The 12,169-nt window shown below is 58.6% G+C and overlaps 1 long non-coding RNA gene across 1 annotated transcript in view; it reads left to right on the plus strand.

Moving 5' to 3' along the window:
- The first annotated feature begins 6,244 nt into the window (after positions 1-6,244).
- Positions 6,245-12,169, plus strand: part of LOC121274802 — a 7,694-nt gene continuing 1,769 nt past the window's right edge. The window contains exons 1-3 of the long non-coding RNA XR_005942302.1: positions 6,245-6,315; positions 7,007-7,137; positions 8,518-8,634. This is a non-coding gene — a long non-coding RNA (uncharacterized LOC121274802). The remainder of the gene's footprint in view (positions 6,316-7,006; positions 7,138-8,517; positions 8,635-12,169) is intronic.

Here is a 12,169-nt window from a genome sequence, read left to right on the forward strand (position 1 = left end):
GGGAGAGAGAGGGATGTGGAGGGAGAGAGAGGGATGTGGAGGGAGAGAGAGGGAGGGAGAGAGAGGGATGTGGAGGGAGAGAGAGGGATGTGGAGGGAGAGAGAGGGAGGGAGAGAGAGGGATGTGGAGGGAGAGAGAGGGAGGGAGAGAGAGGGATGTGGAGGGAGAGAGAGGGAGGGAGAGAGAGGGATGTGGAGGGAGAGAGAGGGATGTGGAGGGAGAGAGAGGGATGTGGAGGGAGAGAGAGGGATGTGGAGGGAGAGGGAGAGAGAGGGATGTGGAGGGAGAGAGAGGGAGGGACGTGTTGGAGGGAGAGAGAGGGATGTGGAGGGAGAGAGAGGGATGTGGAGGGAGAGAGAGGGATGTGGAGGGAGAGAGAGGGATGTGGAGGGAGAGAGAGGGATGTGGAGGGAGAGAGAGGGAGGGAGAGAGAGGGATGTGGAGGGAGAGAGAGGGATGTGGAGGGAGAGTGAGGGAGGGACGTGTTGGAGGGAGAGAGAGGGATGTGGAGGGAGAGAGAGGGATGTGGAGGGAGAGAGAGGGAGGGATGTGGAGGGAGAGAGAGATGTGGAGGGAGAGAGAGGGATGTGGAGGGAGAGAGAGGGATGTGGAGGGAGAGAGAGGGATGTGGAGGGAGAGGGAGGGATGTGGAGGGAGAGAGAGGGATGTGGAGGGAGAGAGAGGGATGTGGAGGGAGAGAGAGGGATGTGGAGGGAGAGGGAGGGATGTGGAGGGAGAGAGAGGGAGGGAGAGAGAGGGATGTGGAGGGAGAGAGAGGGATGTGGAGGGAGAGTGAGGGAGGGACGTGTTGGAGGGAGAGAGAGGGATGTGGAGGGAGAGAGAGGGATGTGGAGGGAGAGAGAGGGATGTGGAGGGAGAGAGAGGGAGGGATGTGGAGGGAGAGAGAGGGATGTGGAGGGAGAGAGAGGGATGTGGAGGGAGAGAGAGGGATGTGGAGGGAGAGAGAGGGATGTGGAGGGAGAGAGAGGGATGTGGAGGGGAGAGAGAGGGATGTGGAGGGAGAGAGAGGGATGTGGAGGGAGAGAGAGGGATGTGGAGGGAGAGAGAGGGAGGGAGAGAGAGGGATGTGGAGGGAGAGGGAGGGATGTGGAGGGAGAGAGAGGGAGGGAGAGAGAGGGATGTGGAGGGAGAGAGAGATGTGGAGGGAGAGAGAGGGATGTGGAGGGAGAGAGGGATGTGGAGGGAGAGAGAGGGATGTGGAGGGAGAGAGGGATGTGGAGGGAGAGAGAGGGATGTGGAGGGAGGGAGAGGGATGTGGAGGGAGAGAGAGGGATGTGGAGGGAGAGAGAGGGATGTGGAGGGAGAGAGAGGGATGTGGAGGGAGAGAGAGGGATGTGGAGGGAGAGAGAGGGATGTGGAGGGAGAGAGAGGGATGTGGAGGGAGAGAGAGGGATGTGGAGGGAGAGAGAGGGATGTGGAGGGAGAGAGAGGGAGGGAGAGGGAGGGATGTGGAGGGAGAGAGGGAGGGACATGGTGGAGGGAGAGGGAGAGAGGGGGATGTGGAGGGAGAGAGGGATGTGGAGGGAGAGAGAGGGATGTGGAGGGAGAGAGAGGGAGGGATGTGGAGGGAGAGAGAGGGAGGGACGTGTTGGAGGGAGAGAGAGGGATGTGGAGGGAGAGAGAGGGATGTGGAGGGAGAGAGAGGGATGTGGAGGGAGAGTGAGGGAGGGACGTGTTGGAGGGAGAGAGAGGGATGTGGAGGGAGAGAGAGGGAGGGAGAGAGAGGGATGTGGAGGGAGAGAGAGGGATGTGGAGGGAGAGAGGGATGTGGAGGGAGAGAGAGGGATGTGGAGGGAGAGAGAGGGAGGGATGTGGAGGGAGAGTGAGGGAGGGACATGGTGGAGGGAGAGGGAGAGAGGGGGATGTGGAGGGAGAGAGAGGGAGGGATGTGGAGGGAGAGAGAGGGATGTGGAGGGAGAGAGAGGGAGGGAGAGAGAGGGATGTGGAGGGAGAGAGAGGGATGTGGAGGGAGAGGGAGGGACGTGTTGGAGGGAGAGAGAGGGATGTGGAGGGAGAGAGAGGGAGGGAGAGAGAGGGATGTGGAGGGAGAGAGAGGGATGTGGAGGGAGAGAGAGGGATGTGGAGGGAGAGAGAGGGATGTGGAGGGAGAGAGAGGGAGGGAGAGAGAGGGATGTGGAGGGAGAGAGAGGGAGGGAGGGAGAGAGGGAGGGATGTGGAGGCAGAGAGGGAGGGACGTGTGGAGGGAGAGAGAGGGATGTGGAGGGAGAGAGAGGGAGGGACGTGTTGGAGGGAGAGAGAGGGATGTGGAGGGAGAGAGAGGGAGGGACGTGTTGGAGGGAGAGAGAGGGATGTGGAGGGAGAGAGAGGGAGGGATGTGGAGGGAGAGTGAGGGAGGGACGTGGTGGAGGAAGAGAGAGAGTGATGTGGAGGGAGAGTGAGGGAGGGACATGGTGGAGGGAGAGGGATGGATGTGGAGGAGGGAGGAGGAGAGAGAGGGAGGGAAGAAGAGAGGAATGGATGTGGAGGAGTGAGGGGGAGAGAGAGGGAGGGAGGGAGAGAGGGATTTGGAGGGAGAGAGAGGGATGGATGTGGAGGAGGGAGGGGGAGAGAGAGGGATGTGGAGGGAGGGAGGGCTGGTCAGATGGGCTGAACGGTGGCAAATGGAATTTAATCGGGATAAGTGTGAGGTGATGCACTGGGGCTGGACAAACAAGACACGGGAATACACGATGAATGGTGGGACCCTGGGAAGTACCGAGGATCAGAGGGACCTTGGTGTGCATGTCCACCGGTCCCTTAAGGTAGCGGGACAGGGAGATAAGGTGATTAAGAAGGCATATGGGGTACTTGCCTTTATTAGCCGACGCGTAGAATATAAGAGCAGAGAGGTTATGCTGGAACTGTATAAAACGCTGGTTAGGCCACAGCTAGAGTATTGTGAGCAGTTCTGGAATCCACATTATAGGAAGGATGTGATTGCTCTAGAGAGAGAGCAGAGCAGATTTACCAGGATGTTGCCTGGGCTGGAGAGTTTTAGTTATGGGGAGAGATTGGATAGACTGGGGTTATTTTCCCTGGAGCAGAGCAGATTTACCAGGATGTTGCCTGGGCTGGAGAGTTTTAGTTATGGGGAGAGATTGGATAGACTGGGGTTATTTTCCCTGGAGCAGAGGAGATTTACCAGGATGTTGCCTGGGCTGGAGAGTTTTAGTTATGGGGAGAGATTGGATAGACTGGGGTTATTTTCCCTGGAGCAGAGCAGATTGAGGGGGGACATGATTAAGGTGTATAACATTATAAGGGGCGTGAATAGGGTAGACAGGAAGGAACGTTACCCCTTGGTGGAGGGATCAATAACCAGGGGGGGACATAGATTTAAGGGACAGGGCAGGAGGTTTAGAGGGGACGTGAGGAAGAATTTCTTCACCCAGAGGGTGGTGGGAATCTGGAACTCACTGCCTGAAAGGGGGGGAGAGGCACAAACCCTCCTAACATTTAAGAAGTATTTGGATGTGCACTTGTGATGCCACATGGCCCTCAGGACTATGGGCCTAGTGCTGGAAAATGGGGTTAGAATAGTTAGGGACTTATTCGACCGGTGCAGACTTGATGGGCTGAAGGGCCTTTTTCTGTGCTGTAGACCTCTATGACTCCTCTTTGTCTCTCACTTTCTGTCTCTCTCTCGCTCTCTTTCTCTCTCTCTCTCTCTCGGTCTCACTCTGTCTGTCTCCCTCTTTCTTTCTCTCTTGCTGTCTCAATTTCTCTGTCTCTTTCAGTCTCTCTGTCCCTCTCTCTGTCTTTTTCTCTCTCTGTCTCTTCTCTCTCTCTCCCTGTCTCTCTCTCTCTCTGTGTCTCTCTCTCTCTCTCTCCCTGTCTCTCTCCCTGTCTCTCTCTCTCTGTGTCTCTCTCTGTCTCTGTCTCTATCTCTGTCTCTCTCTCTCTGTCTCCCTCTCTCTGTCTGTCTCTCTTTCTCTGTCTCTGTCTCTCTCTCTCTCTCTCTCTCTGTCTCTCTCTGTCTCTCTCTCTCTCTCTCTCTCTCTCTCTGTCTCTCTCTGTCTCTCTATCTCTGTCTCTCTCTCTGTCTCTCTCTGTCTCTCTCTCTCTCTGTCTCTCTCTCTCTCTGTCTCTCTCTCTGTCTCTCTGTCTCTCTCTGTCTCTCTGTCTCTCTCTGTCTCTCTGTCTCTCTCCCTGTCTCTCTGTCTCTGTCTCTGTCTCTCTCTCTCTCTCTGTCTCTCTCTCTCTGTCTCTCTCTCTCTGTCTCTCTCTCTCTGTCTCTCTCGCTGTCTCTCTCTCGCTGTCTCTTTCTCGCTGTCTCTGGCTCTCTCTCTCTCTCTCTCTGTCTCTCTCTCTGTCTCTCTCTCTCTGTCTCTCTCTCTCTCTCTGTCTCTCTCTCTGTCTCTCTCTCTCTCTGTCTCTCTCTCTGTCTCTCTCCCTGTCTCTCTCCCTGTCTCTCTCCCTGTCTCTCTCTCTGTCTCTCTCTCTGTCTCTCTCTCTCTCTGTCTCTGTCTCTCTGTCTCTCTCTGTCTCTCTGTCTCTCTCTCTCTCTCTCTATCTCTCTCTGTCTCTCTCTCTCTGTCTCTGTCTCTCTCTCTCTCCCTCTCACAGGAACAGGAGTAGCCCATCGAGCCTGCTGGACCACTCAGTTAGATCCTGGCGGGTTGCCTACCTCTGCCCACCTTCCTGCCCTCTCTCCATATCCCTTGATGCCACTAGTCTCCAGAAATCTTTCGATTTATGCTTTGAACGCTCTCAATGAATAGGGGTTCCACAAGCCATCGGGGTAGAGAATTCCAACGATTCACTCTCCGGGAACCCCCGCCCCTGAGGGATGGAATTCCTTCTCCTCTCAGTCTTTCTCCGCACCCCCCTCTGCCTCCCTCGCACTCTGGTCGGGATTGGGAGAACAGCTGGCTGATTTCCCCTCGGTCTGTGCCAGCCTGCCTTGCAACCAGTGTTGGACCATCTGAAGTGTGCTCACTGCTGTCATGTAGGGTACGCAGCACCCGCCCCACGAGCAGCAGTCTGGGAATGACGGGACAGTGAGGTGGCTGTTTGACCTAGTTGTCGCCCAGCTTGTGACTGTGGGGGTCTTTTTCCCCCTCTCGTTGTGCCGTCTTGACAGGTCCTGGACTTCCTGCGGCAGTGCCGCGCGGAGATGGCACAGCTGCTGAATTGGAGCGAGGCCACAACAGGGGCGAGACTCCGGACGGCCCACTCATCGGCAAGGCTGCTGACACCCACCTCTCCCATCCGCCGTCTCTTCCAGCTCAGGTACGTCTGGACAAACACTCCTGCAGGTCGGGGGAGAATGGGAGGCTGCACGGGTCATAGACACGCGTCCCGGTGGGTACCAAGTCACCCCGGGGGCACTCTTTCCCCTTGAGGTATAGATACCCCACGGCACCGATCAGGAGCAGGAACCCTGGCTGATTTCCCCTCTCTCTCTCTCTAACCCAGGGATAACTGGACAGTGATCAGGAGCAGGAACCCTGGCTGATTTCCCCTCTCTCTCTCTCTCTAACCCAGGGATCACTGGACAGTGATCAGGAGCAGGAACCCTGGCTGATTTCCCCTCTCTCTCTCTAACCCAGGGATCACTGGACAGTGATCAGGAGCAGGAACCCTGGCTGATTTCCCCTCTCTCTCTCTCTCTAACCCAGGGATCACTGGACAGTGATCAGGAGCAGGAACACTGGCTGATTTCCTCTCTCTCTCTCTCTCTAACCCAGGGATCACTGGACAGTGATCAGGAGCAGGAACCCTGGCTGATTTCCTCTCTCTCTCTCTAACCCAGGGATCACTGGACAGTGATCAGGAGCAGGAACCCTGGCTGATTTCCCCTCTCTCTCTAACCCAGGGATCACTGGACAGTGATCAGGAGCAGGAACCCTGGCTGATTTCCCCTCGCTCTCTCTAACCCTGGGATCACTGGACAGTGATCAGGAGCAGGAACCCTGGCTGATTTCCCCTCTCTCTCTCTAACCCAGGGGTCACTGGACAGTGATCGGGAGCAGGAACCATGGCTGATTTCCCCCCTCTCTCTCTCTCTCTCTCTCTCTCTCTGTTGAGCTGTGACAGGTGAGGTGAGCAGTGAGTGGTTGTGGTGAATCAGTATTGAGGGTGTGTGTGCAGCTTGTGTAGGTTGTGTAAATGGTTTTGCACAGAGCCACTTGGCCTGTTTGACAGAGCTGGCAACAGGTCTGTACACGTGGAGGCTGACACTCCCGTCGTCTCCCATCTTTGACTCCCATCACTTCCTATCTTCCCAACAGGTTCTTCCATTCTGCTACTTCAACGAGCTTGGCAGGGACCCACAGTCTCGGTTTCGGAAAGGTGAGTGAGGATTTCAGTCCCCGCAGGCACCGACTCTCCCCCGGGGTCCGGGCGCCGACTCTCCCCTGGGGTCCGGGCACCGACTCTCCCCCGGGGTCCGGGCACCGACTCTCCCCCGGGGTCCGGGCACCGACTCTCCCCGGGGTCCGGGCACTGACTCTCCCCCGGGGTCCGGGCGCCGACTCTCCCCTGGGGTCCGGGCACCGACTCTCCCCTGGGGTCCGGGCGCCGACTCTCCCCTGGGGTCCGGGCACCGACTCTCCCCGGGGTCCGGGCACCGACTCTCCCCGGGGTACGGGTACAGACTCTCCCCCGGGGTCCGGGTTACAGACTCTCCCCGGGGTACGGGCACTGACTCTCCCCGGGGTATGGGTACAGACTGTCCCCGGGGTCCGGGCACCGACTCTCCCCTGGGGTCCGGGCACAGACTCTCCCCCGGGGTCCCAGCACCGACTCTCCCCGGGGTCCCGGCACCGACTCTCCCCGGGGTCCCGGCACCGACTCTCCCCGGGGTCCCGGCACCGACTCTCCCCGGGTTATGGGCACCGACTCTCCCCGGGGTCCGGGCACCGACTCTCCCCGGGATACGGGTACAGACTCTCCCCGGGGTACGGGCACTGACTCTCCCCGGGGTACAGGTCTCCCCGACGTGTGTCAGTCTGATGCTGTCTACCCTCTGTATGTATATCAGCTGTACCGTTGCGGGGTTCGACGTCTGGGAGTGTCAGGTTCGACACCCATCGTGGGCGAGAGGGAACTGGTTCGACCGGACTGCGAGCGGGAAGTCTCCTACGCCAACGGACCCTTCACCGTGATGAACAAGTAGGTACTTCAGCATCCCCTTCCCCTCCCCCCCGACCCAGAGGGACCTGTTTGTAAAGGAGGGAAACCAACTGGTCTGGGGTGGGGGGGCCACCGCTGGGTGGCACTCGCCGGCTGGGCCTTGTCCAGATCCCGCTGCCCCCACCCCCACCATCAGAGCCAGGCAGAGATCGCATTGAGCTGGGATGGAAAGGCAGGGCAGAGCATCTGGGAAAGTGTCGAGAGGGCGGGGAAGGTGTGTCGGAGCAGAGAGAGAGGGAGTCCTGCAGGGAACAGCAACGGACAGAAGCCTTGGCCTCGATCGCGAGACGACTGGAATGCAGCGAGGCAGAATTCACGGGGGGTGGAAGCTATACCCTTGGAGCAGGTTCTCTCAGCCAGAGCCCCTGCGTTCAGTTCTGGGCACCCGCACCACACCTCAGGTCGCAGAACGTCAGCCACGTCGGTCTGGCAGGGCAGCTGCTCCAGAGACACCCCGGCGCTGAAAGAGTTAACTCCGAGGGCAGGCCGAGCGGACGAGGCTTGTAGTACTGGGCCCCTCCAGCTTCGACGATTGAGGGGGGGTGATCTGATCGAGGGGTTTGAAATGATGGATTTGACAGGGTCGATAGAGAGAAACTGTTTGGTTTGGTGGGAGCGGGGGCTAGAAGGCCAGAATGCTGATTAAAATTCGAGCCGTTACCAGGGGCTGGGGGAGGTCAGCAAACACTTCCTCACCCCAAGGGGAGCAGGAACCCGTAACACTCTCTCTCTCCGTCCCACACACACACAAATGCCGGGTATGAGTTAAAAAATTCATGAGTGAGATGGATAGATTGTTGTGGGTTGGGGTGGGGGGGGTGATTGAGGGATATGGAATGAGTGATACAGTCCAGCCATGGTCTGACAGAGCCCTGGAACAGCCTCCAGAGGGGCTGAATGGCCTCCTCCTGTTCCTGTGGAACTGGCTTGAGAGGAGCTGAATGGCCTCTTGTTTCTGTGGAACAGGCGTGAGTGGGGCTGAATGGCCTCCTCCTGTTCTTGTGTAACGGACTCGAGAGGGGCTGAATGGCCTCCTCCTGTTCTTGTGTAACGGACTCGAGAGGGGCTGAATGGCCTCCTCCTGTTCTTGTGTAACGGACACGAGAGGGGCTGAATGGCCTCCTCCTGTTCTTGTGTAACGGACGCGAGAGGGGCTGAATGGCCTCCTCCTGTTCTTGTGTAACGGACGCGAGAGGGGCTGAATGGCCTCCTCCTGTTCTTGTGTAACGGACGCAAGAGGGGCTGAATGGCCTGTTCTCCAGCTGCTTGAGGTCATGCTTCTGATGGAGGACAGGGTTGGAGGTGGAATGAGGGAGCGATGCTGAATTTGGTGCCTTTGTTGTGTCCTTGTTCCCTCAGTCGGATCTGGGACAGCCAGAGAGTCACAGTACGAGAACTCAGACAGCCATCCCACTCTCGCTGCAGCAAACCCCAGGGAACCATTGACCTGCTCCTAGTGGAACAGGAACACTGCAGGTACTGAGGGCAGTAGATCACCCTCCTCCTTGCTCACCCTTTCTCACTCCCTCTCTCTGTCTGTCTCTCCCTCTCTCTTTAACACTCTGACTGTCTCTGTGTATATCTGTCTTACTCTGTCCCCCTCTGTCTCTCTCTCTCTGTCTGTCTGTCTCTCTCTCTTGCTCTGTGTCTCCATCTCTTTCTTTGTCTCTCACTTTCTCTCTGTCACTTACTCTCTATCCCTCTTGTACTTTTTCACTGTCTCTCCCTCTCTCTTTCTCTCCCCCTCTTTTTGTCTTTCACTTTGTTTCTCTGTGTTGCTCTCTATCTCTCTCTTTGGCACACTGCCTCTCCCTCTGTCTTTCTCTCTGTTTCTTTCTATCTCTCTCTCTCTCTCAGTGTCTGTCTCTGTCCCTGTCTGTCACTCTCACTGAAACACTCTGTCTCTCCCTCCATCACGGTCTCTGTCGCTGTATGTCACGTCACACTCTGCTCCTCTCTCTCTGTCTCTCTATCTCTCTCTCTGGCACACTGCCTCTCCCTCTGTCTTTCTCTCTGTTTCTTTCTATCTCTCTCTCTCTCAGTGTCTGTCTCTGTCCCTGTCTGTCGCTCTCACTGAAACACTCTGTCTCTCCCTCCATCACTGTCTCTGTCGCTGTATGTCACATCACACTCTGTTTCTCTCTCTCTGTCCCTCCGTCCGTCTCTGCTCCTCTCTCTCTGTCTCTCTGTCTCTTGCTGAAACGCCCTTTGGGTGGAAATTTCCCAGAACTGCGCTAAGTATGGTTGCAGCTGGGTAAAACGGAGTCCTACCCGCAGATGAAAATGGTGGCTTTTCATGCATTTATCGTCCCGAGCCTGCCTCATTACTTATTCGCTCCCGGGGAGGCGTGCAGTTTCCGTGGACATCACCATTCCCTCTTTCGCACACCACCTTGGCCCCATCCCGTCCGTGGGACCACTCCCCGCTCACGCAGGACAGGCACACTTATCATCAGGCCCGGCGGGAGTCCTGATTCCCTACCCCGGCACGACAGGAGGGAAAGGTCGCAGACAGTAGGAGGGACGCCAGCGATCCAAGTTCTGACGGAATTCGAAAACGGAGCCATCTAGCTGGCCGGCGATGACCGGGACTGACAGTGAGGTCAACGCTGCTCTACCAAGTGAGGATTCAGTAGCGCAACATCCATCAGACACCCCACGCTGTGAGTGATGTGTCCTCTTTCACAGGCCACTGCCGTGCACTAACTATCTCCCCCTTGCTTTCACGGACACATCTGCCAAACAGCCGACAGAGTCCATGACCCAGGGCCTCCAATCAAACCCCGAAGAAACCTCTGCCGAGGAGTCTGGAGGCACCCTCCTTGAAGTACCCGTCCCAGCGCTCGCCCACGCCCTCCACCAGCCCGGAGACACACGCACCTCGGTGGGACCTGGCCTGCGAGTCGCCTCGGGATCACGATCCGGCCAGCTCGATCCACGGCAGGCCGAGGCCCCCGGCGCTCGGAGGAGCTGCTGGAGGCCAGAGCGTGGCTGAGTCCGAGTCAGATGAGGAGCCCCTGGGCCCGGGTCGCGTCACCGTTGCTGGAGCTGCAAAGGCAAGCTCGGGGAAACGTCGGGGAGGGAACGTCCGCTGCGCTCCTCAGGTTGCAAAGCACGACGGGGAAGTCCGTCCGCCTTCACTCAGAGGCGATAGCGCCGGCATTGCCAACGCACCGAGGTCAACACTGGCAGCTTGGCGGCCGCCATGGAGACCTTGGTCCAGGACGTCACTCCATCACTGATGCGCTTAGTTGGCCTCCAGCAGTGTGTACGCGAGGGGGGGGTTGATGCTGGGCAGCTTGCTCTCACTCCAGCCACCCCTTGCGCTCACGGAGTCAGCCGGGGGCCCCCGGGCACGCATAGGGAGGAGGATCAGCAGGTGCAGGCTCCGGGAGTGACCGGCCCATCCCCTCTTCCTGTGACCCCCCACCCCCTCCACAGGCCGAGGAGGGTGCCACTGCCACACAGCGGGACCCCGAAAGCAGGCCGGGGCTGCTCCAGAGGACGCCCGCCAAAGTCATCACGGACAGGGCGCCCACCTCCACTGTGGGTGTCCGGGGAGCACCAAGACGTAGCGGCAGGGTTAGGAAGGTTAAGGAGAATTAGCTGCGCAGCCTGGGCCCGGGCGTCGATCACTTGTACACACTGTTCACTATTGTCAATAAACTCCGAAGAATGTCTCCCTGCCTGTGGCCCCTTGTCCTGATGAGCAGTGTTCCTGTCACTCGGATGTGAAGCCTTTCTGCACAAGATAAAGGCAGGCGACTCAGTCCAGGGCCTCTTCCCCGTGCTCTGTGCGGCCTTCAGACCCCAGCGATGGTCCAGCCCCACACTCCCTGGACCCTCGGCAGTGCTGATCATTGCTGCCTGACAGGAGTGGGCAGGGGCCACAGAGTTCCCTCATTCTCTCCGTGTGAGCTCTCAGCACCTTTAAGGTGGGGCTGGCCCCCATCGCTTCAGCATCTGTGACCGGTGACGCTGTGCACCAGCTCCCGAAGGGCTGAGGTGCTGGAGCCGGACGCAGCATCGGATCAAGTTCCGCGGCCGCGTCTCTTCTGACGTGACCCTGACCACGGAGCGCGAGCGAGCTGATCTGCCCTCGGCCAGACAGGAGTCAGAGGTTCCCAGCGCCCCCCACTGCATGTTGTCGCCCTCCTCCTGCGATCGAGCCTCCACTGCGTCCCCGTGCCAGGAGCGTTCTCACAAAGGGTTTATGTGCGTTGCCACAAGCCAGACTGGGGTCAAACATTCACCACTGTGACGGGAGGATCTGTGGGGAGACACCTCACCGCCTGTCGTTGTCATCCCCTACAAATCCGGCAGCTGCGAGGGCCTCCGGAGCGCTCCTACCTCGTCCGGCCAGTGCGAGAGCCTCACCTCTCCTCCCCCCCCCCACCACCCCCCCCCACCTTGTCCAGGCACTGGAACCTCATCTGCAGCAACCCGACAGTCCGCTGCTCCACCTAGACGTGCGCACGTGGTCCTCCTGCAGCACGAGAGACAGAGACAGAGAGAGAGAGAGACGTGGTTATCACGGCTGCACTTGGCTCCGTTCCTGGCCCTGTGTGTGTGTGTGTGTGTGTGTGTGTGTGTGTGTGTGTGTGTGTGTGTGTGTGTGTGTGTGTGTGTGTGTGTGTGTGTGTGTGTGTGTGTGTGTGTGTGGTGACCGCCCCTTAGTGCTTCCCGGAGGGTGCTGGTCACCCACCCCCCCCACCCCTCCGATGGGCCAGAGGCGAGTGCGCTGCGCGGCCGCCCCCTGTCATCCAGTCTCCAAACCGGGATGCCGAGATTGCAATGGGGCTGTGAGCGCCTCCAGCAGAGGCTGCTGCATGGCCAGCGTTGGCCAGGAGACGGTACAACGTCGTGCGGTCCAGCCGCTCCGCACTGCAGTCAAGTGGCTGCGTCCGATCCGTCTCAGTCGCAGAGGGATGGTCAATTCGTACAGGAGTCCCTCACGGGCGGCCGCTTCCCCTGACTCGCACCTCCAATGCCTGCGGTGTGTGGGGATGCA

The sequence above is a fragment of the Carcharodon carcharias genome (genome assembly GCF_017639515.1).
Source record: "Carcharodon carcharias isolate sCarCar2 chromosome 38 unlocalized genomic scaffold, sCarCar2.pri SUPER_38_unloc_20, whole genome shotgun sequence".
NCBI classification, from domain to species: Eukaryota; Metazoa; Chordata; class Chondrichthyes; order Lamniformes; family Lamnidae; genus Carcharodon; species Carcharodon carcharias.